The following is a 26,270-nucleotide window of genomic DNA, read 5'->3' on the forward strand; positions in this document are numbered from 1 at the left end:
CGCAGAGGCAGTAGACATGGCACGTTACTCCTCCCCTCACGGCTCCGGGAGGCTCTAACCTGGGAGGGAGGAGTGTGAACTGGTGCCCAGCTCCAGAGGCTGCGACGGCAGAACGGAAAGCCACTGCCTTCAGTCCAAAAGGGTTCCTGGGTCACAGCGGACAAGTCGCAGGTCTCCCGCTCTAGACTGCTCTAGGGTCAGGGGAAGGACAAGGGACTGCCTTTCAGCCCCAGGGAGCCCTGGAGTCAGTGGAAGGACAAGTTGCAGGTCTTCAGCTCTAGACTGCTCTGGAGTCAAGGAAAGGACAAATCACTGGTCTTCAGCTCTAGACTGCTCTGGAGTCAGGGAAAGGACACGTCACAGGTCTCCAGTTCTATACTGCTCTTCAGGACACATCACAGGTCTCGAGCTCTACACTATTCTGGAGTCAGGGGGAAGGACATGTCACAGGCCTTCAGCTCTAGCTTGCTCTGGAGTCAGATGAAGGACAAGGCACTGGTCTCCAGCTCTAGACTGCTCAGGAGTCAGTGGGAAGGACAGGTCACAGGCCGCCAGCTCTGGAGTCAAGGCGAAGAACACGTCACAGGTCTTCAGCTCTAGACTGCTCTGGAGTCAGGGAAAGGACACGCCACAGGTCGCCAGCTCTAGGCTCCAGGAGGGTCAGAAACAAGGACAAGCCACTGCCCGTCATCTCTAGGAATCTCTAGAGTCAGGAGTACAAGTCGCTGGTCTTCAGCTCCTGGACCGCTGGGGCCAGGGATGGACCAGTCATAGGTCTTCTGCTCCAGAAGGCTCCGGGATCAGAGTAAGGACAAGTCATTGATCCGGATGGGGGTCCACGGCCGGCTCTGCCCTTGCTCTCGGTCGCCCTGCAGAGCTCCGTGACTGACTGGAGGAAGGACTTCAATTTGGGCAGGCTCTGGCGGGGGTTGCTTCCGCCCCACAAGCAGCATCGGCAGGTCCAGGGCTAGAAGATGAAGTCCCACCGTGCGCACCGAAGCCCTCTGTCTCCGCAGGTGGCGCCTCGCCTCTCACCACAGCTAGCGCCTGCCTGCTGGAATATCTGATGCTGCCGCTGTCTCCCGGAGCCGCCTCACCGTAAAGGTCAGTCCTGCCAGCTCGCAGCCGCCTCTAAAGTGCCTAGAGGTCTGCTTTCTACCTCTCCTCCTCCTCTTTCCACGATCCTATTTTGACTCTTCTCACCATGTTTTCTGTACTGCTACTCCCGCCTCCCACATGTTCCTCAACCACCCCTTCTCCTGCTCACTGCCCACCAGGGAGGCGGGCTCTAACATCTGTTATCCAGCGCCAAGATATCCCCTCCTACTAATACACGTTAACGCCAAAACACTTTATTGTGATCAGCAAACTGTGTGATCTTGGGCAGATGCCTTTCTTCCCTTGTGTCTGATTTCTCCTATCCGCCACAATCAAAAGTGCACCCCCACATGTAGCACTAGCCCCTTGTTATGTCAGCCCCTGAACCTCACACTCCCCACAGCGTTATGCTTCTCTTTACTGTTTAGATGGCAGGCCCGCTCCCACCACAAGTCACGTGTCATCTTTCAACACATGTGTATACAAAGTTGCAGAAATCCGTAAATTAACGCATCGCAGGCATTGGCTGTCCCAGCGCTTAGACACCATTTTATGTAGAGGGTGCTTTATCACGTGTTTGCTACTGCCCAGTTTATACCGTCACATCATACTGCCCAGTGCCCTCGTTACTGCATTTCACACCCCTTTGTCTTCCTCTTCGCGGTTTCCCACCTCTGTGTTTGGGAAGATAGCTCAGCGGATGAAGGTGTCTATTGCGGAGGACGGTGCCAGCAAACATATGACAAGGCTGATTCCTGGTTGGTCCACTCCTTCTATTATCCTGCTAAGAGTTATGTGTGGTTTTGCAATGAGTAAACCTACTATTATAGCGCCGCGAGACTTAAGTGGCATGGCACTGTATACACGATTCTCCATAACTCTTCCCTCTGCATATTTCCCTACATTACGCCTGGGTTTTTCTGCTTTCAGTGTTTTTTGTTTGTGGATTTCAGGGGTGTTTTTTCCGTGTTTTCCAAACTTTTTGAAATCCGTGTTTGTGATTTTCCAGCTGCCTAGCTCCCAAATAGACAAAATGCGTATTTTTCCAGCGCTTACAAACCAAGCTGCAGAGATTGTTATAATGCACGCACTCACATGCAGTGCCTTCCCACTGCCAGCGTGCCGAACGGTAGACTGTGCTGAGCACAGCAGTCTGTGAATTGTACCCTCTCTCACAGACACTCACGGGCTCTCTCTCACATCTCATTACCTCTCACCCTCACTCTCTTTGCACTCTCTCTGCCCAAGAAAGGAAGAAAGTGTTATATTCAGACGTCTTTGATTTAGCAAATTCCTGGAGGCAGTTGGGGGTCATTCATCTATTCCTTATGAAATATGATGTCATTGACAGCATCCTACACTGCAGAACGTTCTCTATATTACGTTGCAGTGCTGTATTCTAAGACCCCTGGCGCCTTCAGCGGGCGCGCCGCTGCTTTTCTGCACTTGTTGCCCGGCTCCTTGGAAGTGCTGTTGGCGCTGGAGTGCCATTGCTGCGAACTGTCCCCAGCGCAAGCGACACACTTTAAGTCACGCGAGACTTTGAAAGCTGCATTACACCCAGGAAGAAATAAAACGGACACATTCTCTCTCACTTTATTTTCATTGCATGGCATTGTAGGTAGCGGATGTGCATGTGTTATCAGTGCTTAAATGTGTTATATTTATATAAGTACATATGTGTTATACTTATATGTGTTATCAGTGCTTATATGTGTTATACTTATACAAGTACATGTGTGTTATACTTATATAAGTACATATGTGTTATACTTATATGTGTTATCAGTACTTATATCTGTTATACTTATATAAGTACATATGTGTTATACTTATATAAGTACATATGTGTTATACTTATATGTGTTCTCAGTACTTATATGTGTTATACTTATATTCACTGAAAAAACCATAGGTTTCACACATGTTATAGTTAGCTGGACATTTCACTCGTAAAAAACCATTGAAATTCCCCCGTTATAGTTAGTGCAGGCAACTATAACTCACGCGACCGCAATCCTCTGCTGATGCTAATACTGTATTTAGACACTTATTTGCCCATGTCTTCTTCCATTAAATTTTAGCTATACATATATTACAAATATTTTTTTTTCATAAAGACACATATGTCATCAGCAGAGGATTACGGTCGCCTGAGTTATAGTTGCCTGCACTAACTATAACGGGGGAATTTCAATGGTTTTTTACGACTGAAATGTCCAGCTAAGTATAACATGTGTGAAACCTATGGTTTTTTCAGTGAATTTGCAAGGTTTTTTAAATGCTAATTCCTAACTATAACGTGTGTGAAACCTATGGTTTTTTCTGTGAATTTGTACGGTTTTTTAAATGCTAAGTTACTTTACGCCGTTCGTGGCGTGCGCGCCCACTTTACGCAGTTCGTTCCGTGCGTGCACGGTGCGCTTTGCGCACCGTCCGCGCACAGTGAGCACCCACTTTACGCAGTTAGTGCTGTGCACGCACGGTGGCCACGTGCCCACGTTACGCTAGATGGGCCATGTACGCACGATGCGCTTCGCGCACCGTCCGCACACGGAGGACATATTATGGGCTTCGTTTTTAAAGGTTGTCTATTAATGTTTCTGTATTTACTACTGAACAGATTTACACCAGACCTACAAAAGGCACTTCCTTGACCTGTACACTACCTCTCTGCCAAATTTCAAATAACTCTGTTCAGCCGTTCGGGCTGTAGCTGTGTCTAAAGGTCCTATGGAAAAATGCATGGGGAAAACGCGTTTTGGGACCCCCCTTTTTTCTCAGCCCCCGCTTGACGAATCCCCCCGAGACTTTCAGGGTAGGAGCGTAGCGTAGCGCCCCATTAGTTTTGAAAATTTCGCGAGGATTCGTTGACTGGCGCCAAAGTTATTAAAAATAGAATGTTGCGGTTTTCCTATGGAAACAGGGTCCTAACTATAACTATCTACTGGCGACCGCCAGTAGATAATAAGTACATATGTGTTATACTTATATGTGTTATACTTATATAAGTACATATGTGTTATACTTATATGTGTTATACTTTTATAAGTACATATGTGTTATACTTATATGTGTTATCAGTGCTTATATGTGTTATACTTATATAAGTACATATGTGTTATACTTATATAAGTACATATGTGTTATACTTATATGTGTTATACTTATATGTGTTATACTTATATAAGTACATATGTGTTATACTTATATAAGTACATATGTGTTATACTTATATGTGTTATAATTATATAAGTACATATGTGTTATACGTATATAAGTACATATGTGTTATACTTATATGTGTTATAATTATATAAGTACATATGTGTTATACGTATATAAGTACATATGTGTTATACTTATATGTGTTATCAGTACTTATATGTGTTATACGTATATAAGTACATATGTGTTATACTTATATGTGTTATCAGTACTTATCAGTGCGTATAGGTTCGCGCGGAGAAGGACTGTTTCCCGTTCGCAGAGCTTGTGTGAGCTTTTATAGGTTTAAGCACAAAAACAACAAACCCCAATGATGCCTTTGATGCCATCCTTCCCAGGCTTGCCTCCTCGCTGTGCTCAATTCAGCCAAGACGTGGGCACTGCGCCAGGGTAGTGCTAGGCATGGGCACCATTTAAATTACACCAGTGTCATTTGCATAATTTTGTGCATTTCATGTCACCCTTGTTATTCGAAATTTGCAAAGTCACACCATTGTGCCACCTTGCATAATTAGGCACCTTTTGTGGTAAAAACGTCCTGAAAATGGCACCATTTGCAGTGATTTGTGGTAAAAAATCAATGGCGAACTGCAGAACGTGAGCATCTGTGGTTCTGAGTACTCTTGTTTCAATGCATCCTGGTGCCAGAAATGGACTCAAGTATGCATTTCATAAAGAGCAAGAGTCCAAACAAAGCTTAGCCTGTGCAGCAGGAGGGCGGGCCCATGGCAGGCCAATCACGCCTTGCGCAGTCCAATTGCACACATATATCGCGAGAAGACTAGGTGGGAGGCTGTTGGTATTTATTAGTGGCACATCCTCCTTTGATATGGTTCTTTGTTGAAGCTTTCACCTCGTTTGTTGGCCTCTCGAAATAAGTAAAGTGCCCTTTAAGGCCATGCACAAGCGTTATGTTGTTATTTCTGCTGCATTATGGATTTAATACTGCATTTATTTATTTTCTATCTTTAATTGTGGTCTACTGTTATGATATGCTTATTCTTAAAAAGAACAACAGAAAGTGCATCCTCTCAGGGCGCCTCCTCACCAGTTTGACACAGCCAAATAATTAAGTGATTGGGCCTCAAAGGAGACGAAGCAATGTTGCTGATACAGGCATTTCATCGCTCTCTTTCTCTCTCACTCTCTCACTCTCTCTCTCTCTCTTTCTCTCTCATTGCCATTCTGTCTCTCACTTTCTCTCTTACACTCTTGAAATAAAATCTATTGCTTTCTCAGTGTACAAAGTAAACAAGTAAAGCAAATGTGGCAAAAAGTGGGGGTGCAAATACACAACCAATGCGATAACATGAACTATAAGAAGGGGAGGCAGTCTTATTTAGGATGGATGCGAAAGCCTCACCCACATCAGAGGGCATCCTTCTTTATTGGCTGAGTCATCCAACCCAGATAAGCTAGAACCATCAGGGTGGCCTCTATGTATATCCAAAATAATGCCTTTTATTTGAGGGTACATAAAAAAGAATGACCAATGAGAATGGTGTTTCAGTCATCCTTTATAAGTACCAACATGTTTCAACCCCCAATGATGGGCCGCACAGAGTCTGGGACCTTCATCAGGGATAATGGGATGCCTAATCTAATTATAAGTGCACATATATATGGGGTAAAAGTAAGTCTTACCTTATCAGTGATTTTAATGTCTTAGTCCCTAAGAAGACACAGCTCAAGAAGCAAATAATGCAATAATACATGACTGTGTTCACTCATCTTGCACTATTACCTGTATGTTTCTGAGACCCATCGAGGTTGAGTTCACCCTGAAAGCACTTTCTTGCCTGGGTGGGATGAGTCAGCCAATGATGAAGCAGGCCCTGGAATGTGGGCGAGGCGTTCTCCTCCATTCCAAATATGACTGGTTCCCCTTCTTGTCTTTTATGTTATGCCATGAATACTGTGTTAGTGCTTGCTGTGTTGGAGGATGTGTAATAACTCAATATGTCCGTCCCTCGTATTGTGGTGTACAGAAAGTGTGGGGGGGGGGGGTCACTTGCTACCGCCACCAGATTTACGGAAAAGGCTTGCCCAGCTGTGCTGCTGGAGCCGCAGCTATTCCCAGTCCTTTCTATTTGCTTGAAACACAGATCTTACACGAGTGCAAGAACTCACTGTATGCTTCATGACTTGCAATGGTGTCTGCATGCATTACCCCACGGAGTCTCCAAAGTAGGTGATGTATTCTGAGTGGGCGCACTTTTTGTAATTTCAGAAGTTATCTTGAATTACTGAGTTTCGTCAGAAGTAGCGTCCTTCCTTAATACGATTCCATATAAATTTATAGCCATCAGAAACAACCTATTATTATGAAACACATGCACACGAAACCCTATTGTGTCAGGGAATGCTTCCATCAGCAGAAGATGGCCTTTAAGCCAGGTCAAGCCACCAAGCCACCAGGCCAGAAGCCAGGTCTGGGGGCTTAGTGGACTAATGCGCTCACGGTGGGGGCTTGTGTTTGCCCGCATGGTCACAGGTTCAAATCGTGGTGGGACCACTCAGCCTTCCATCTTTCTGAGGTCGATAAAATGAGTGCCGTTCGGTAACAATAAAAGTCTTTTATTCACTGCCAAGATACCCTTGGGTGAACGTGTGCTTTACAAATACACGTTATGTTATCAGTACTGCTGTGTGCCCAGGGGAAATAAAATGCCACACTGCTACTGTGTCACCCGTCCACACTTTGCGATGGATTTGTGCATCTAAAAATACTGGGCCAAGACCAAACAATATATTGTGCCAGAGACAGATTTCAACCAAGCAGAATGTTGGCACTATGCCATCTCATTTTCTATAACCAGTGGTGCCAGAATACTCCTTGTCAGAGGGCATCGCCCATCTTGACAGCCCTTTCCTTTCACAAATCACTGGTTCAGCTTCGTCCTTTATTTGGGGTCATCACAAGCAAACAAAAAACACAACTCTGAGAATCCAAGGATTTGGTCATCGAGGGCAAGCACTGGAAGCAGGGTCTCAGCAGGGAGCAATCATGTGTCCCTAAGCCCACCATAGACCCCAGCAGCCTGGAGTCCATGCAGAGCTGCACCCTTGCCTAACTGCCCCCACTGCACCCTATCAAAGGTGGGTGTCCTCAGATGATAGGGGGGTGTCCTGGCTACGACAGATCCCTGCGGTGGGAAGGTGAACTCATCCTAGCCTCCCACTGTCCAGCCCACAAAGTCTTCCCATGCCCAAAATAATTTGTGATCAATATAAATTCATTATTAAATGTGACTATGAGCCATTTATTATGTAACAATCCATAATTACGTTTAGAACTAGTGGCCGCCTAGTATTTGTAGGGTGGCTCTGAAATCTGTTATACTGCATGATTTAAATGTTTAACTTAAATAAATAAATATGAGAATAAAGATATTGATTAGTTTTATGTATTATAGCATCCAACCGTGTTCTGTGTTTGTCACGCACTATGGGGCATATTAACAACAAGCTGCGATGAACATCGCAAAGCGCGCTTAGCGCTATTTCACACATCGCCGGCTATCGCTGGGTTTCAACGCCGAGATAGTGCATAATTATCAAGGCTTATCTCCGAGGCGATATGAAACCCAGCAATAGCGGCGAAATCACCAGTATCGCCTGAAAAGAAGAGATAAAATGCAGGAGATAAGGAGATCCTTGCTGATACGCCCCAGTGACCTTAACCATACAATCCACCTTCCACTAAGCAGATAGCGTAGTCGACTTTTAAGCAGGTGTTAAGATCCTGCGATAAGGGGGCTTAGCACGATTTATCTGGTCGCTAAGCGGGTCTGCTGCAGGCTTGTTAATCAAGCAAAGCCTTGTTAGCGACTATTTCCATGTAGTTTAGCTCCGGAACGCCTACTTTGCATGTCATTAGCGATGACATGCAGGGCGATAAGAAACCGGGAGCAAACTCATGGAAACTAGCGCTAACAAGGCTTAGCGCAAGCTTGCTGTGAATATCGCCGCTTTTCTGGCTATAAAAGCCAGGAATGCGGCGATATGGCCCTTGATGATATGCCCCTATATTTCTCATCCCTACTTATAGTGAAAATCTCAAGCAGTGTAAACATAGATGTAAGAGAGCAGGGAAGAATGCTTTATCCACAAATTATTGAAACAGTAGGGAAAAAAGTGCACAAACCATATGTTAGAAATAACATAAAAATACGATTCTCTGAAGCAACCTGGACTGTAAAAGGTCAGGAGCCTTGGGCTCCACCCCCTAATTTAGGCTATTCCTGGCAAAATTAAGACATGTTGTGCAGCGATATAGCTAATAATAGTCGTAGAATTAATAATAATAATTCATTTGTTTAGCACGCAGAGGTCGACTGTGTAACTGGGGAACCAGGTTTGAGCCTCAATGTCGGCTGAACATTCTGTAATTTTTATTTAGATGATGGCAGGACCACCATGGAGTGGCCTTTTTTTTGGCAGTCTTCTCGCCCACTAACCTGGTGGTCCACCGCCCTATTTAGATGTTGGCTGGTAATCGGAGAAAAGACCGCCGCAGTCCTGCCGACTCCGCCAGGGTTTCGCTCCATGCCCCTATAGCAGGATGCACTGCAGCAGTTGGTGGCGGGACTCCACCAGATTTCCCACCATTCAGATTCGGATGTGGCCTTTATTGAAGGGAATCCCGTGAGGAATCCCTCCTACTTCGATTTGGTGGAATGGGAGGAAAAAGGGTGAAAACTCACCTTTTCACGGGGTCCAAGATGCAATTTCACCCTCTTTGCCATTGTCCAAGTCCTCCATGTCCTGCTGCACATTGACCACAATAGACCGGCACTCCATTTTGAAGGTAGATGTTTGTGATGAGTGCGGGTATACAATGCATGGTATGTGTATGTTTGTGGGGTGCAATGCAGAATGTACAAAATATGCTCACTACACATAACCTATATACACATATGTACACATACACAACACTATGTGTTTTACATTAAAAAAAATCCCATATGGTCACCACCATCAGTACTCTGCCGACACCACCAGGCCAACGAGAAGGTGCAAAAAAACTTGTCGGGAGCCCGCTGTCCAGACAGTGACGGCGGACGGCTCACCAGCACAGAAGACCGACACCGCAGCGGTCTTCTGTGTGTCGCGTATACATCTAAATATGCGGACGGAAGACCGCCAGCTCGATGGAGTACTTGGGGATGCTGCCACGACAGGTTGACGGTAAGACGCCAAAATCTAAATCAGGCCCTTAATCTCCCTGTGCCTAAAAATAACAAGCATTTACAATGCAATAGGTCTCGCAATTGCGAGATTTTGAGCTATTGGCATTGTAAATGCTAGTTTGCAAGGCAGACTACCAAGGGTTGTCTGAAGTTGTTGCAGCAGTTTCTTTAAAGCAGTTTTTCCCATTTAACTGACTGATGTGGTCTATGGCTGCGCTGCTTCACCCAACTGCAATCTCTGGCGAGTTATTTTTCTTGTTTAAATGCAACCATGTCTGTATGAACGCGTTACTTAGGAAGAGGTCAAAAAGGAGTTCTGAGTTGTGTTGTGCAGCGCTCCACCGGTCCTATTTAAAACCAGTATGTGGAAGAACAAAAGAAACAGAGGGACAGTAAGAAGACAGGCAGTGAGAGGGGAATTAGAGAGATGACAGAAGACACCCAGTGACATGCTACACACAAGAGACTGCTTAGAGCAGAGAACAGGGGGCTGGACAGGCCTGAGAGCCGGGGGGAGAGGGGGTATCGCCACAATGGAGAGAAACCTGGAAAGAATGAGGAAGTGACGCCGTCGCCAGAGTTTCATTGTCCCAGGCTCTGCCCCTCCCACACACACCTGCACTTCAAGCGCTGATTACCACTTTCGGCTTCGTGGCACACACCGCACCCTGTGCGAGTCACCAAGGTCACAGTGTGCGACAGTCACCGCAGCCGCCGTCCTAAGCACAGCGCAGCCTTACGCTGCATGAAACCTTGAATAAAGAAAGGAATCAAGGTGCTGTGCAGGGGAGCTGACGACCTGCGCAGCCTCACGTTCCATGAAACCTAGAATAAATGAAGGAATTGAGGCGCTGTGCAGGGGGGCTGAAGACCTGGAGTTACCCTGTGCGCCTCTGAGCTCCGTGCCTGCTTTTCTGGCCTGGCTGCTGCAGCTCTGCCGCTCCCTGTGCGCCCATGGGCTATCCCTGCTTCGCGATAATACACGCCAGGCAGAAATCAGAGGACCGCAAAAGTAAAAGCGGCCCATGCGCAAATCGTTCGGCTAATTAATTAAAAAATAAACACGCTGAGACAGGAGGGCACACGCACGGCCCCCTGTCCCAGGAGTCCCCCTCATATGGCGCTGCCTCAATGCTGCTGCAGCTGGGAGGAGGGACAGTAACGTCGGCGTGAATGCAGCGTGATTGTAATAGAGGCCCAATCAAAGGGCCGAATGGCTCGTGTAAACACCGTGACTGATGACGTATTTTGCTCGGCTTTATGTGCCGTCCCACTTGGACGACCTCGCCTGCCAAAAGGTTTCTTGTCTTTATGGGGCCATGTGTTTGGGTCCAAATGGGACGGCTCAGAAAGCCGAGCAAAGACATCACCGACACCTCTTTTCCAATGGCTGGCCACCGTTTAGCATAAACGGTGACGCCAGCCAATGGAAAAGAGGGGCGGGGCTTAATGCCCCTTACAGAAAATACCACATCTCATTAAATCTCGCCAGCGAGACTGCGCATGCGCGCAGCCTATGCCAGGCGAGACCTAAAAAATGAATGTGTCCTTGTGTAATGGAAAGCGCTCATGTCTGTGCTCGCGTAAAGCCCTCCAATACCTGGGGGTCGAACTCCTGCTATTTAAAACTGCAAAAACAAAAGAAAAAAGAGGCATCCCAGCAATAAGCGGAGAAACACAAAAGACACCCCACGAATAATGCAGTCTAAGATTAATTAAATCACCAGGGAAAAATGCGATCTGAGACTAATGGAAAAGGCTTGATTTTAAAGATATATTCTGATGGAGCTCTTCTCAGCGAGAGGGGGGCGCTTGCTTAGTTCAGATGCTGCGAATATAAAAGATCTGCCCCCCCTTCTAACTTTACATACTTTGGGAACTTGCAGCAACAGGAGGTTGTTAGATCTCAGAGACCTGGAGTAACAGTGAGGCTTCCACCTTTTCCTTGTATGAAGAGGTCTTTTCTGACAAAAAGGTCTCCAGGTTACTGCATCCTTCAGCACATTTTACTTTACGCATCTGGATGATGGACACAGGTTCTGCTTACTCCCAGGTGGTTTTTGCCTTTTGGATATATTTAAAGTGGAGAAGCAATGAATCTGAGTGGTTGAATCTGGTGTGCAGCAAACACAACTCAACAACTTGTATCTTGTCGCGGTGAGATCTGACTCCACTGAAATGGTTGCTCCCGTCACACTTAGGATTACGAGATAAAGTGCTTTATTGGCTCTTAATGCTGCTGAGTAATGTGAAATGCTGGTAACAGCGATATTGTAGAGTGAGCGCACCTGTTAATAAAGGTCTCCTATGAAACCTTTGACGTACGTAAGCCGTTTTAAGATTCTCCTTAACAGAAGTAAAAGTGTCTCTAGGGTCGTTTTCACAGGTGCTTTCTCGCTGCATCCTCAGAAAGCCAAAGTAAATAAATGTTAAAAAAATTATCAGCAGGTGTTCAGAGAAAAATGTCTGATCTTTGATACTCTGACTTTGAAGAGACAGTAAATACTACAGAAAACATGTAAATGAGACTTTACTGATTATATTCTATTGAATTCCTCCAAGGCTCTCTGGGGCGCTGCAGCGCCCCCACACCTCTACGTCAGGCACCAGAAGGTGTTCACTGCATCATGCCCCCATTTCTACAGCCTGTCGCTGCTTTCAGGCTAGGTTGACTCTATGCACATCACACGTTTCTCAACCAGCACTAAGTGTTTACAAAAAGTACCATCAAAAAATAAAACTTTGCAAGGTTTCCACTGTGCAGGCAGGTGTGTGTATGGGGGGCGGTGTGGGTGTGTGTGAGTGTGTGTATGTGCCTGAGTCTGGGTGTGTGTGCCTGTGTCTGTGTGTGTGTCACAGGGCTGGTTTCAGATAGCCCAGTGCACTGAGGTGTGCTCCATGACTTGCTCTGATGTGCATATTGTGTTGTGGTTAGAGGGGAAACATATGGAAAAGTTTACCTCCACTAACCTCTACTGACACTACAATGTTGCCCTTTCTTTGACAACCTAATAACACCTTGCTTACATTTGTCCTGTATACCAGGGGAACACTGTTAAATGATCCCGCATATCCAGGTCACACACAGTTCGACTGACCTGTCTGAGTCACACGCAGTTAGAGTGACCCTGCATGTCCGGTTCACATGCGTCTCTAGTGACCCTGCATGTCCGTGTCACACGCGTCACTAGTGACCCTGCATGTAAGTGTCACACACGTCTCGAGTGACCCCGCATGTCTGGCCCATGCACAGCGCGAGTGACTCTGCCTTTCTGTGTCGCACACATCTCTAGTGAACCTGCATGTCCGTGTCACACATGTCTCTAGTGACCCAGCATATCTGGGCCATACACAGCTCGAGAGACCCTGTCTTTCTGTGTCACACACGTCTCTAGTGACCTTGCATGTCCGTGTCATACACATCTCTAGTGAGTCTGTATGTCCGGGCCATGCACAGCTCGAGTGACCCTGCATTTCTGTGTCACACACATCTCTAGTGAATCTGCATGTCCGTGTCACACATGTCTCTAGTGACCCAGCATATCTGGGCCATACACAGCTCGAGAGAGCCTGCCTTTATGTGTCACACTCGTCTCTAGTGACCATGCTTGTCCGTGTCACACACATCTCTAGCGAGCCTGTATGTCTGGGCCATGCACAGCTCGAGTGACCCTGCATTTCTGTGTCAAACACGTCTCTAGGTGACCCTGAATGTCCATGTCACACACTTCTCTAATGACCCTGAATGTCCGTGCTACACACGTCTCTAGTGACCCTGCATGTCTGGATCATGCACAGCTCGAGTGACCCTGCCTTTCTATGTGACACACATCTCTAGTAACCCTGCATGTCCATGTCACACACGTCTCTAGTGACCCTGCATGTCTGGATCATGCACAGCTGGAGTGACCCTGCCTTTCTGTGTGACACACATCTCTAGTTACACTGCATGTGTGGATCGTACACACCTCGAGTAAACCTGCCTTTATGTGTCACACACATGTCCATTGACAAACTGAGCGACGACGCGCGTTTCGGAAAGGACCGAGGTCCAACAAGTCCTTCGTCAGGGCGCAGGAGATCACAGTCATTCAGTGGTCATAGATCCAATCCAAAATTTCTTTAAGTAAAATATGAATGCAAGCTGCGAGGTGGGAGGGCTCCTAAGCAACACAGTATAGAATGATTATTAGAAGGCCCGGCCACTAATTGCCAACAACGTAAGAAAGGTTCAAATTGAGGGCGCGTAACCTCAAATTATAGGTCCAATATAGGGTGGTATATATGTCTGGTAATCAGGAGCATGTAGAGATGGCAACGAGCACAGTAATGTGTGAATATTCCTCGACTTAGGATCTGGACATGGCTTGATAAATCTTTGTTATTTGAGAGAGCCACGCTATGTCCACAACTTCTTAGGATCAAGGCATAGTCACAAATATAGTGAGCCAGATGAAGGGGGCTGGCAAATCAGAATAGAATCCCGCATAGAGGTTGCCTTAGTACGTGGAAGGTCCCGTGTGGATCGTACATACCTCGAGTAAACCTGACTTTATGTGTCACACACATGTCTAGTGACCCTGCATGTCTGGGTTATGCACAGCTCGAGTAAGCCTGCTTTTCTGTGTCACACACATGTCTAGTGACTCTGCATGTCTGGGCCATGCACAGCTCGAGGGAACCTGCCTTTCTGTGTCACACACATCTTTAGTGACCCTGCATGTCTGGGTCATGCAGAGCTCGAGTAAGCCTGCTTTTCTGTGTCACACACATGTCTAGTGCCCCTGCATGTCTGGGCCATGCACAGCTCGAGTAAGCCTGCTTTTCTGTGTCACACATATGTCTAGTGACCCTGCATGTCTGGGCCATACACAGCTCGAGGGAACCTGCCTTTCTGTGTCACACACATCTTTAGTGACCCTGCATGTCTGGGTCATGCAGAGCTCGAGTAAGCCTGCCTTTCTGTGTCACACACATGTCTAGTGACCCTGCATGTCTGGGCCTTGCACAGCTCGAGTGAACCCGCCTTTCTGTGTCACACACATGTCTAGTGACCCTGCATGTCTGGGCCATGCACAGCTCGAGTGAACCTGCCTTCCTGTGTCACACACATGTCTAGTGACCCTGCATGTCTGAGTCATGCAGAGCTCGAGTGAGTCTGCCTTGCTGTGTCACACACACATCTCTAATGACCCTGCATGTATGGGTTATACACAGCTCGATTGAGCCTGCCTTCCTGTGTCACGCACATCTCTAATGACCCTGCATATATGGGTTATACACAGCTCGATTGAGCCTGCCTTCCTGTGTCACGCACATCTCTAATGACCCTGCATATATGGGTTATACACAGCTCGAGTGAGCCTGCCTTCCTGTGTCACTCACATCTCTAATGACCCTGCATGTATGGGTTATATACAGCTCGAGTGAGCCTACCTTCCTGTGTCACACACATCTCTAATGACACTGCATGTATGGGTTATACACAGCTCGAGTGAGCCTGCCTTCCTGTGTCACTCACATCTCTAATGACCCTGCATGTATGGGTTATATACAGCTCGAGTGAGCCTACCTTCCTGTGTCACACACATCTCTAATGACCCTGCATGTATGGGTTATACACAGCTCGAGTGAGCCTGCCTTCCTGTGTCACTCACATCTCTAATGACCCTGCATGTATGGATTATACACAGCTCGAGTGAGCCTGCCTTCCTGTGTCCCACACATCTCTAATGACCCTGCATGTATGGGTTATACACAGCTCGAGTGAGCCTGCCTTCCTATGTCACGCACATCTCTAATGACCCTGCATGGACCCTGCACGTGTGAGTCACAGACATCTTGAGTAAACCTATATTTCTTTTTATTGGCATTTCTTAAGCACACGGCTGCCCATACAGGGCTTGCCTGTGCTAAAAGGCAGAGAGATGAACCAGATTCCAACCTGCTGACTCAGTCTCCCTCAAACAACCAGGTCTTGAGAGACTTCCTGAAGCTGAGTTTGTCAGGGGAACTGCAAAGTTGTGTGGGGAGGGAAGTTTGGCTGGCAGGTAATTAAAAGATTGACCCGCATCTGCTTTTATTAATTGTCTGAGTCCACGCATGCAGCACGTTAGAGGATGTTAAGGCTCTGAATGGCACACAGGACTCAACACGATATGTTTTACACAACGCTTTAAATTGAACCCTTTTTAGGTCGAGCCTAGGCAGCACACATGCGCTGTCTGCAAGACTTGATGTATGTACAAAATGGGCTTTAACCAAGCCCATGGCTTGCCATTGGTTCTTTGTAGTGGCACACAAACTGCTGCTTTTTTATTGGTGCATTGTCCCTTCTTTGGGCGCTTGGTTTCCTCCCAGGTGATTTTACTCATTGTATAATTTGGTTGTCCATCCCAACGTGTTCACTCTGCTGGCACAGCCCGCGATGGCCCCTCCTCCGGTGTTCCTCCTGGTCGACCATCGCACACTACAGGCGCAGTATTTCAAGCATTCAGAGGTGTTCACGCGCGTTCTTCTGTTAGCGCTGCCTCTGCCTCATCTTTAACCATAGCGGCCGCGCACACATTCGTTTATTGGTGTGATGTCCAACATAGTACCCGCGCATCTGGCAAAGAATACACCTGCTGCTGTAACTGGTTTTCTTCCGTTGACTGGCTCTCTGACTCTACTGGTTGACTTTGAGAGTAAGTTATGTATAATCAGTGGCAACCGGGTCGGTGAGAAAAACGGACTTCTGTTACCGACAGCCACTCTGTCTGTACCTTGCGTCACAAGTTTGTCGCCTCCAACGACCCTCCTCATTTCACCACGGCTCTGTCACTGTGCTGCCACTGTAGGGTCACTTGTGTCAACAACGCTTCTGCCGTGCTTACACTCACACCTCAGCATGGCTGCCCCGCTGGTGAGTGTGACGAGCTACCCCTCCAAACCATCACTTACACAAACTCTGTTCCATCTTCTACGCGGAGAGCAGGACCGGCTGTCCCCTCTACACCGGCCTCAGACTGGGCTTCATTGGCATGTAGGAAGCGGGGCGCAGAACCAGCAGCGAGCTGCTGACAGGGTTCTGACAGAGCATTTGATTTGTCCTACTCAAATGTAGGTATTGCAGAAAAGCAGCGCTTTAAATGGGGGAAAAATAGTGCAGGTACTAATTTAAATGTGGCGCGTGGGCGGGGCTTAGGAGAGGTCATGTTGATACTTCTTGACTTCTATACTACTTGCAGCACATACCACAACACATGAGAAATGTCTTTCAATAAACAAAGGTTTGTTTACTCAGTACACAACAAAAGCCAAACGTGGTGATATTTTACCATTTCCTTGTTTTTTAATATTTGCATCATCAATACTGTTCATTGCTGTTGCTTGGCACAATACTGTATATTCTGGAGCGGCACGGAAACAAGCAGAAGTGCACACACAAGCATTCCACGCATTTCCTTTAATATACCTTCCATGAGTGTCTCTATTCTCTCCCCCTTTCTCTCACACAAAAACAATCACAAGCAAGCAGACCAACATAAGCAGACTCTTACACAAAAGAATCAGGGGCGATTAAAGCCATTTGAACCTGGTTACCTCCCACGGCTTTCTGATTGGCGCTGTCACTGGGCTGCCTCAATTTCTGTGTTTGCAACACAGCGTGATGGTGAACACCCCGACCGTATGCAGATGAGCCCAAGCTGAATAGTTCAGCGAGGCTCGGCTCAGGTCTACAGAAGTGCCTTGGCTGTCAGTCAGGCCGCCAACACCAGCGTTTCATGAGTACCGGTACTCTCCTCAGCAGTAGAGAAGTGCCGGTACCCAGAGAGATAAAACTAGGAAGTGCCGGTACTCAGTACCTGTGAGTACCGGCCCATTTAAAGCACTGGAAAAAGTAATCCATCGTGTAGGTTTAAATATTTCTACAGTTATGGAACTTGTATAGTTTAGTCTATTTGTTGAGTTTCCTTTAGGCATTTTGTCTTTTCAAAGAGCTAAAATGCCAAGTGGGCAAGTTTTTGCTGCGGAAGGAATAATTTCCCAATCCATGAATCTGAGAGGCTCAGTGCAGCTTCATTGCAAGAACTCCAACGCATCTTTAACGTCCCTTATCCAGGCCACAGTGATCTCTGATGGAATGAAGGCTTGGTTTTCAGTGCTGCTAAAGGTTGTGTTTATGTGTTTGGTGGCCACTGCATCGACTGAACTGCTTTTTTTGGGAAGTTTTTGTCTCCCTGGTGAGCTTGGGAAGGGTGTGCGTGGCGATCAGACGGTTTCCACCTGAAACTGTCTGTAGACTCCCTTAGAGCTACTTGTTGTCCTAGGGAAGCCTGTTTTGAACTGTGACGGGCATTTCCCAAAGTAACGACCCTTATATATCGCACTCATGTGACTGTGTAAGGTTCCAATGAAAAAAAGTAAATATTCCCAAAATACATGAAATTGTTAAACCAGTCCTCCTCCCTTTAAAGTTATCATGTAGGTCAACTAATTCACCTTCGTTAGGTAAATTGAACTTGCCTATCAATGCGAGGGAGCCTTTTTACAGCTTTGATAGGTGGAGAGCTATAGGAATGTTAATCATTTGCATCTCCTGTATTTGTATCATTTATATAGTGCTTCATGCAGCAGTCGAAGTGCATTCAAACAGTATGAATACTGTGATCCTAAGTGCAATGGGATGGACTGGTATGGATACTGTGATCCTAAGTGCAATGGGATGGGCTGGGATGGATGCTGTGACCCTAAGTGCAATGGGATGGGCTGGGATGGGTACTGTGATCCTAAGTGCGATGGGATGGGCTGGGATGGATACTGTGATCCTAAGTACAATGGGATGGGCTGGGATGGATGCTGTGATCCTAAGTGCAATGGGATTGGCTGGTATGGATACTGTGATCCTAAGTGCAATGGGATGGGCTGCTATGGATACTGTGATCCTAAGTGCAATGGGATGGGCTGGGATGGATACTGTGATCCTAAGTGCAATGGGATGGGCCGGTATGGATACTGTGATCCTAAGTGCAATGGGATGGGCCGGTATGGATACTGTGATCCTAAGTGCAATGGGATGGGCCGGTATGGATACTGTGATCCTAAGTGCAATGGGATGGACTGGTATGGATACTGTGATCCTAAGTGCAATGGGATGGACTGGTATGGATGCTGTGACCCTAAGTGCAATGGGATGGGCTGGGATGGGTACTGTGATCCTAAGTGCGATGGGAGGGGCTGGGATGGATACTGTGATCCTAAGTACAATGGGATGGGATGGGATGGATGCTGTGATCCTAAGTGCAATGGGATTGGCTGGTATGGATACTGTGATCCTAAGTGCAGTGGGATGGGCTGGTATGGATACTGTGATCCTAAGTGCAATGGGATGGGCTGGGATGGATACTATGATCCTAAGTGCAATGGGATGGGCTGGGATAGATGCTGTGATCCTAAGTGCAATGGGATGGGCTGGTATGGATACTGTGATCCTAAGTGCAATGGGATGGGCTGCTATGGATACTGTGATCCAAAGTGCAGTGGGATGGGCTGGGATGGATGCTGTGATCCTAAGTGCTATGGGATGGGCTGGGATGGATACTGTGATCCTAAGTGCAATGGGATGGGCTGGTATGGATACTGTGATCCTAAGTGCAATGGGATGGGCTGGGATGGATACTGTGATCCTAAGTGCAATGGGATGGGCTGGTATGGATACTGTGATCCTCAGTACAGTGGGATGGGCTGAGATGGATACTGTGATCCTAAGTGCAATGGGATGGGCTGGTTTGGATACTGTGATCCTCAGTGCAATGGGATGGGCTGGGATGGATACTGTGTTCCTAAGTGCAATGGGATGGGCTGGGGTGGATACTGTGATCCTAAGTGCAATTTGATGGGCTGGGATGGATACTGTGATCCTAAGTGCAATGGGATGGGCTGGTATGGATACTGTGATCCTAAGTGCAATGGGATGGGCTGGGATTGATACTGTGATCCTAAGTGCAATGGGATGGGCTGGTATGGATACTGTGATCCTAAGTACAGTGGGATGGGCTGGGATGGATACTGTGATCCTAAGTGCAATGGGATGGGCTGGTTTGGATACTGTGATCCTAAGTGCAATGGGATGGGCTGGGATGGATACTGTGTTCCTAAGTGCAATGGGATGGGCTGGGGTGGATACTGTGATCCTAAGTGCAATTTGATGGGCTGGGATGGATACTGTGATCCTAAGTGCAATGGGATGGGCTGGGATGGATACTGTGATCCTAAGTGCAATGGGATGGGCTGGGATGGATACTGTGATCCTAAGTGCAATGGGATGGGCTGTCACTGAGTGCGGGGTCGAGGTCAGAGACGTGACTAAAAAGAAGGAAATGTCAACTACTCTGTTTACCTTTCACCTATATATAATGCAAACACTGTAAATGAAAATATATTCCTGGTAAAAGATCTGTGAAATACGTTGATCTGGTACAAAATCTCAGTTCATTAATGCATTCACTTAAGATATCTATCTCTCTATTTGGAGGGTCCCAGATTTGAATCTTGACTGGTGCACTGGGGAATAGTGACACACATTTATAGAGCTATGACGTCAGAACCTGTGACAAAAAGCACTTTGAATATTCAAATCTTTAGTTAGGAAAACGAATTACACACCGCAGGAAGGCAATCTGCTTCCCTTTGATGAGCTGGTGGACCACTATAACATACATAGGGTCACCTCCTACTATACCACACACTGACTACTATCTTGAGCACTAACTGGAATTCCATGGCAATAGAACCGCCAACCCATGCTGTTGTACAGTACCTCACCGTCACGGGCAATGGGTGGACACCAATCATGTGGTTGGCAAAAGCTATTGGAGGGCACATTCTGGTCTATCCAGCCTGTCTTTCAGGAGAGATGGAAGACAGAACTTGGGCGGGCCTTTGCTCACAAGGATAAGGGCAGGGTCATGGCCTCTCCAGCCTCTGTATCTAGGAATTCAATATTTAGGAAGATTATCCCATTCTTTGTGCTGCATTTGATGTATTTATCTCTTGCTAAAATGACCAAGTTTTTTCCTGGGGTGAACACCAGCTGTCCTTGTTGCATCCTCCCATCTCATTATCAGCACAGCACCTCCTTCGTATCAGTGCACCACCTTCAGGACAGCTCCATCTCTGCACCAGCGCTGCCCCACCTCAGCACCAACACAGCACCATCTCAGCATCAGTGCAGCATCACCTTTCTCTTCTTCCTCTTTCTCTCTTCAGTTTATCTCTTACCACTCTTCCTCTCACCATTTCCCCTCTCCACACTTTCTCTTTGCTGCTCTTTTTTCTGTCCATCTCTAGTCTTCTGCCTTCTCTCTTTCTCTGTCTGACCATAACCCAGGCACTCATCCTCTATTTCGCGCCCGTAAGGCAGAAAACTCTGATTGTATGCTCCTCATGAAAATTGCACTGACGCTTGATTTTAAAATATTCAGAACATTGTCTGAACTGACTCCGATTTCATCTTGCTTTTGTTTGCGATACTTGCACAACTTTAAATTTGCACAGCACGATACTGCACAACTTTTTAACTGTTTTAAAATCATCTTACTTGTTTCTGATTCCTCTTGCTGTTCCTCGGCTTCTGTCGCCCTCCCCGGTCTACCACGGGTGACGTCCCGGTTGAGGGGAGGGAGATTTAGGCGACTCCCGGTTTTCGGCGAGGTTAGCGGTCTAGTGGCTACTTTCCCCCCAGATATAAACCGGATGCCCTGCTCGACGCACAGCGGACGCGCGCCTGTAATGCAGAAAGCTCTGATTGTATGCTCCTCATGAAAATTGCACTGACACTTGATTTTAAAATATTCAGAACATTGTCTGAACTGACTCCATTTTAATCTTGCTTTTGTTTGCGATACTTGCAAAACTTTACATTTGCACAGCACGATACTGCACAACTTTTTAACTGTTTTAAAATCGTCTTACTTGTTTCTGAGTCCTCTTGCTGTTCCTCGGCTTCTGTTGCCCCCCCCCCCCGGTCCACCACAGGTGACGTCCTGGTTGACTGGAGGGAGATTTAGGCAACTTCCGGTCTAGTGGCCACTTTCCCCCAGATATAAACAGGATGTCCTGCTCGATGCCCAGTGGACGTGTGCAGCGGGCGCGTGCAGCGGGTGCGTGCAGCGGCATGCCAAAGGCTCGCCAAAGGAAAGCCTGTCTGTGCCGGTCCGCGCCTGTGCGGGACCAGGGGCAACAACCCCTGTTGGTTTCTCTGGAAATACTATTTTCTATACCCCCCAAACTCTGCACGAGCTGAGAAGGGTTCTTAACGTAAACTGTTTGCACGCTATCAACGTTGCTAATAGACATTCTCACTACTCTCATTGTAATTTCGCCTTCCGGCCATATAACAAAACTGTGGAATCTGTTACTACTCCATCTTCCTTAAGGATGTTCCTTCTGAACTGCAGATCACTCTCCAGTCGCTCAACTGAACTTGCTTTATTATTAGAAGAGCTAAAACCTGACGCTCTTTTTTTAACCGAGACATGGCTTCATGGTGAAGCTGATCCTGTCCTTGTTCAAACCCTCCCCCCCGGGCTATTTAATACTCATGGCTGATCACAAGATTGGTAGAGGAGGGGGATTTAGCTATCGTTTTTAAAGAGACCTTTAATTGCTGGATTACCACAGACTCTCTATCTGATTGCGAGAGCCTGGCCTTTTCCTATAGAGTTTTCTCCAACAAGCCCCTTCTCTGGTCTACTATTTTATCCCCCCGGGCCGTAGGGAAATTCCTTACCGACCTCTCCACCGCCATTGCTAACCTGGCCTGAGCCCCTTCAATTTTTACTGTGCTTGGGGATCTTAACATCCACCTAGATGATCCCGCCGACCATGCGGCCAATGAGCTATCAATGAATCTCTTAGCGCTTCAGCCCATCCAGAATGGATTTACGTCTACGCATATCAAAGGTCATCTTCTCGACCCTGTTTTTAGTAACCTGCATGAGTTCATCGTAGGCACTCCAAACCCACTCCCTAAGATGGATCATTTCTTGATCCCCCTAACCTGGGAAATCCGTGGACCTACCTTCTCTTCCAACACAATGCCTCTGTTGGAACGGAATTGGTCCATTCTCCCTACTGACCAATGGACTTCAGTTCTTGAAGCCACCAGACCAGCCAGTGATCCCAACCCCAACCCCAATCTGGCCAATGCTAACTTCAAACACTGGATCCTATGCTCTCTTGATTCAGTCCTCCCTAAGAGATTCACCCACAGGAAATGTAGACAAAAGACGGCTCCCTGGTTCTCCCCTAAATTAAGAGAATTAAAACAAGCATGCAGAAGATTAGAGAGAAGGTGGAGGCAGAATTATTCAGAACCCAGAAAAATCAGACTATAGAGAGGCAATCAGGCTATATAAGTCAGGAATTAAAGCTGCCCAAGTCGCCTTTTATGAGGAGAAAATTAACCTAGCCGCAAACTCACCTAAAGAGTTCTTTCGAATTGCTAAAACTTTCTCTACGTTGCCCCAGAAACCACCAATCTTAGAGGGAGCACTTACTCGGTGTAACAACCTTGCGGAGTTTTTCCATCAAAAGATTCAAAATATCTACATGTCCTTCTTAGCCTCTCAGAATGATCCCTATGCTACCCATACTGCAGGACTGCAACCTGAATCCCAGTTCTCATTAGGGCAACCCCCTCTTTTGGACTCAAACTCACTTGATATGATCATGCCCAAGGTAATCTCGGGCTCTCCTACTGATCCTGCTCCCCCACAGCCTCTTACTATAGTTGCCAACACCATTCGCGCCGTAATCCTGGACATCCGAAACTCATCTATCTCTTCCGGTACCGTCCCTCTTGCCTGGGAATGTGCTCTGGTGAAGGCCTTTTTAAAGAAACCCAACCTTGACCAGTCTAACTTAACTAACTATCGTCCCATCTCCCTCCTTCCTTGGCTGAGTAAACTGCTCGAGAAACATATAAAAACCACGCTGGTAGAGTATCTGGAGTCTAACAATCTTCTCCACCACTCCCAAACAGGCTTTTGCCCTCAATTAGGAACTGAGACTGCCCTTCTGGCAGTAACTGAGGAGGCGAGGAAGATACTGGACCAGGGAGGTACTGCAGCAATCATCCTCCTCGATCTCAGTGCCGCATTCAACACTGTCAATCATAACATCTTGACCTGTCGACTTAAGAATCTTGGAGTGACCGGCAAGGCATGAACCTGGTTCCAGTCCTTTCTCAGCGACCGCTTTTTCCAGGTGTTTGAAGGAGATGCTGTGTCCAACCGGTTTTCTCTTAGCTGTGGGGTCCCCCAGGGTTCCTCCCTGAGCCCCACGCTATTTAATATCTATATGAGACCCATGGCGGAGATTGTCCATCCATTCGGCATAAAGATCATCACCTATGCAGATGACACGCAGCACTTGGTGGTATTAAACCACCCCAAGAGGTCATCTAGCACCCTAGGTCCTTGCCTAGAGGATGTGGCCGAGTGGATGGAAATCTCATGCCTCAAGCTCAATGGGGACAAGACCGAGCTCATGCTCCTCGGCAACTCACCCTCCTTCAACCCTGCCCTCCTCTGACCGGACTGCCTTGGCCCTGCCCCAGACCCAAAAGCCCAGATCAAGAGCCTTGGTATGTGGCTTGATTGCTCTCTTAGCTTCAACCACCAGGCCACCAAGATCTCAGCCACTTGCTACGGCCTGATGAGGATGTTGCGTAAGATCCTCTCCCTCCTTCCCTTCCAGGCGAGAAGGATCGTGGTCCAAGCTCTCATTCTTTCTCACCTGGATTATGGGAATGACTTCTATTTGGGAGCTCCTGAATTCACTATTCATAAACTCTACACAATCCAGAACTGTGCTGCTCGCCTACTCCTTCAGATTCCTCGCAGGCAATCTGCAAAACCATCATTAAGGAGCCTGCACTGGCTCCCTATTACGGCAAGGATACCATTTAAGGCCATGTGCTTGGCTCACAAGGCCTTCTGGAAGAACGGCCCGGTCATCACCCACTCCCTCATTACCCCCTACCATCCTCCCAGAAATCTCCGCTCCAGCTCCTCTTATCTTGCCGCCCCGAAAAAAATGCAAAGAACTAGATGGGCGATCGCTCCTTTTCTTTCAACGCCACTAACCTCTGGAACACCCTCCCTCCAAATCTGCGGAAGGAGCCTAACCTGTTAGCGTTTCAAAAACTCCTGAAAACCTGCCTCTTCAAGGACTTGCTCTAACTCTCTGATTTTGTCCATCTGTGTCTGTCCTCAGCGCTGGGAGGCCTCAGGGTAGCCATGCGCTATATAAATATTAATTAATTAATTCATTCATTTCTCTTAATCTCTCCTGTGGTCACTCTCATACTAAAGTGCACTATATGTTCCCCCTCTCTTTGTTTCGCTCATTTTCTCTCTCACTTCCTCTATCTCTCTCTCAAGCACACACACACACATCATTTCTTGCTCTTGCTCATACTCTCTCTTGTTTCTCTTTCTATGTCACCCTTTGTCCTTCCTGCAGGTATCATTCTTTCTCTTCAGTTGCTCTCCTCTAATAATAACTCAGTCTGCCTTTCTCAGATGTTTATTTCTTCCCCCTACACACACCCTCTTACCGCTGTGTTTATTTTCTATCTCTGGCTTCAATGCTTCTATATAGCTTATATTATATTGATTTCAGACTCCGTCCACACAGTTTCTAATATGCCCCATTCCAATACGCGCCCTCGGAATCTGGCATCTGCTGATTCTCCCCTAGTGTGCGTCTGCTGCTCGTGTAGTAAAGCAGGTCTGTTTCCCAACCTCCACCCTCCCGTTGTTTATGTCCCTCCATAACAAAAAAAACCTATAACAAAAAAAGCATTGCAATGGCAGGAAGAAGTTACCAGCATTGCAAAGACAAAAAAAAAATAGAAGACATTTTTTATGTTCATCTTTTTTTCAATAGGGTCGTTCAGTTATACACAATGTATTGTTGGTTATATATAAGGTAACAAAATGCTTATAACACTTTTTTGCTATAACTTTTCAACATGCTAAACTGCTGTCACCCTTCTCTACAACAGAGCTTAAAGACATTGCCAAAGCCAACAGCTAGCGCTAAACACTTATAAAGTCCCAAAGGGGAGACCTATTGGCTATGCCAATGCTTGTTTTGAAGGGGAGTTAATGAAATTTGGCAAGTAATTTGCAGGCAAAGTGATGCTTAGGCACCCTCATCAGCAGGCGTGCTGGCTTTATTTGGACATTCTGTGGTCTTCTGAACCAGGATTAGGAAGTACCTAAGTAAAGCGCATTCCTGTAGTCCAGACAAGATGTCATCAAAGCTTGAACAAGTTTTTTGGGGAAGTGATAGGTAGATGGTTCTCAAGATGTTAAAACAGCCTGCCGCTAGTTTCCTGACTTGGACTTCTTGCCATCCATCCGCAACCCTAAGTTCTTAACCGAAGTTTTAGGCCTCAGGTGAACTGTCAGGCCAGCAGTGCGATGTCCAACAAATGGGGTTTTACCTAAGATCATGACCTCAGTTTTTCCACCATTCAGTTTAAGACAGCAGTTGTCCATCCAGGTGGCCACTGCCAAGAGGCATGGTTGAAGGCATGCCACTTTACAATGATGTTCCGGAGCTAGCCAGATAATCAATTGGGTGTCATCAGCATCTGGCATCAATGAAAGACTGTAGGACTGGACTATGTCTGCAAGAGAGAGGACATAAACAATAAACAATGTGGGGCTCAGCGATGAGCTCTCTGGAACTCCACAT

The 26,270-nt window shown here is 46.9% G+C and overlaps 1 protein-coding gene across 1 annotated transcript in view; it reads left to right on the forward strand.

Annotated features, from left to right (window-relative positions):
- Nucleotides 1-830: 830 nt before the first annotated feature.
- The window catches only part of DRD3 (dopamine receptor D3), a 1,045,748-nt gene continuing 1,020,308 nt past the window's right edge, over nucleotides 831-26,270 (forward strand). Inside the window, exon 1 of the mRNA XM_085621058.1 lies at nucleotides 831-1,104. The gene's annotated coding sequence lies outside the window, so the exon portion shown is untranslated. The remainder of the gene's footprint in view (nucleotides 1,105-26,270) is intronic.

Source organism: Triturus cristatus, chromosome 8, assembly GCF_964204655.1.
Source record: "Triturus cristatus chromosome 8, aTriCri1.1, whole genome shotgun sequence".
NCBI classification, from domain to species: domain Eukaryota; kingdom Metazoa; phylum Chordata; class Amphibia; order Caudata; family Salamandridae; genus Triturus; species Triturus cristatus.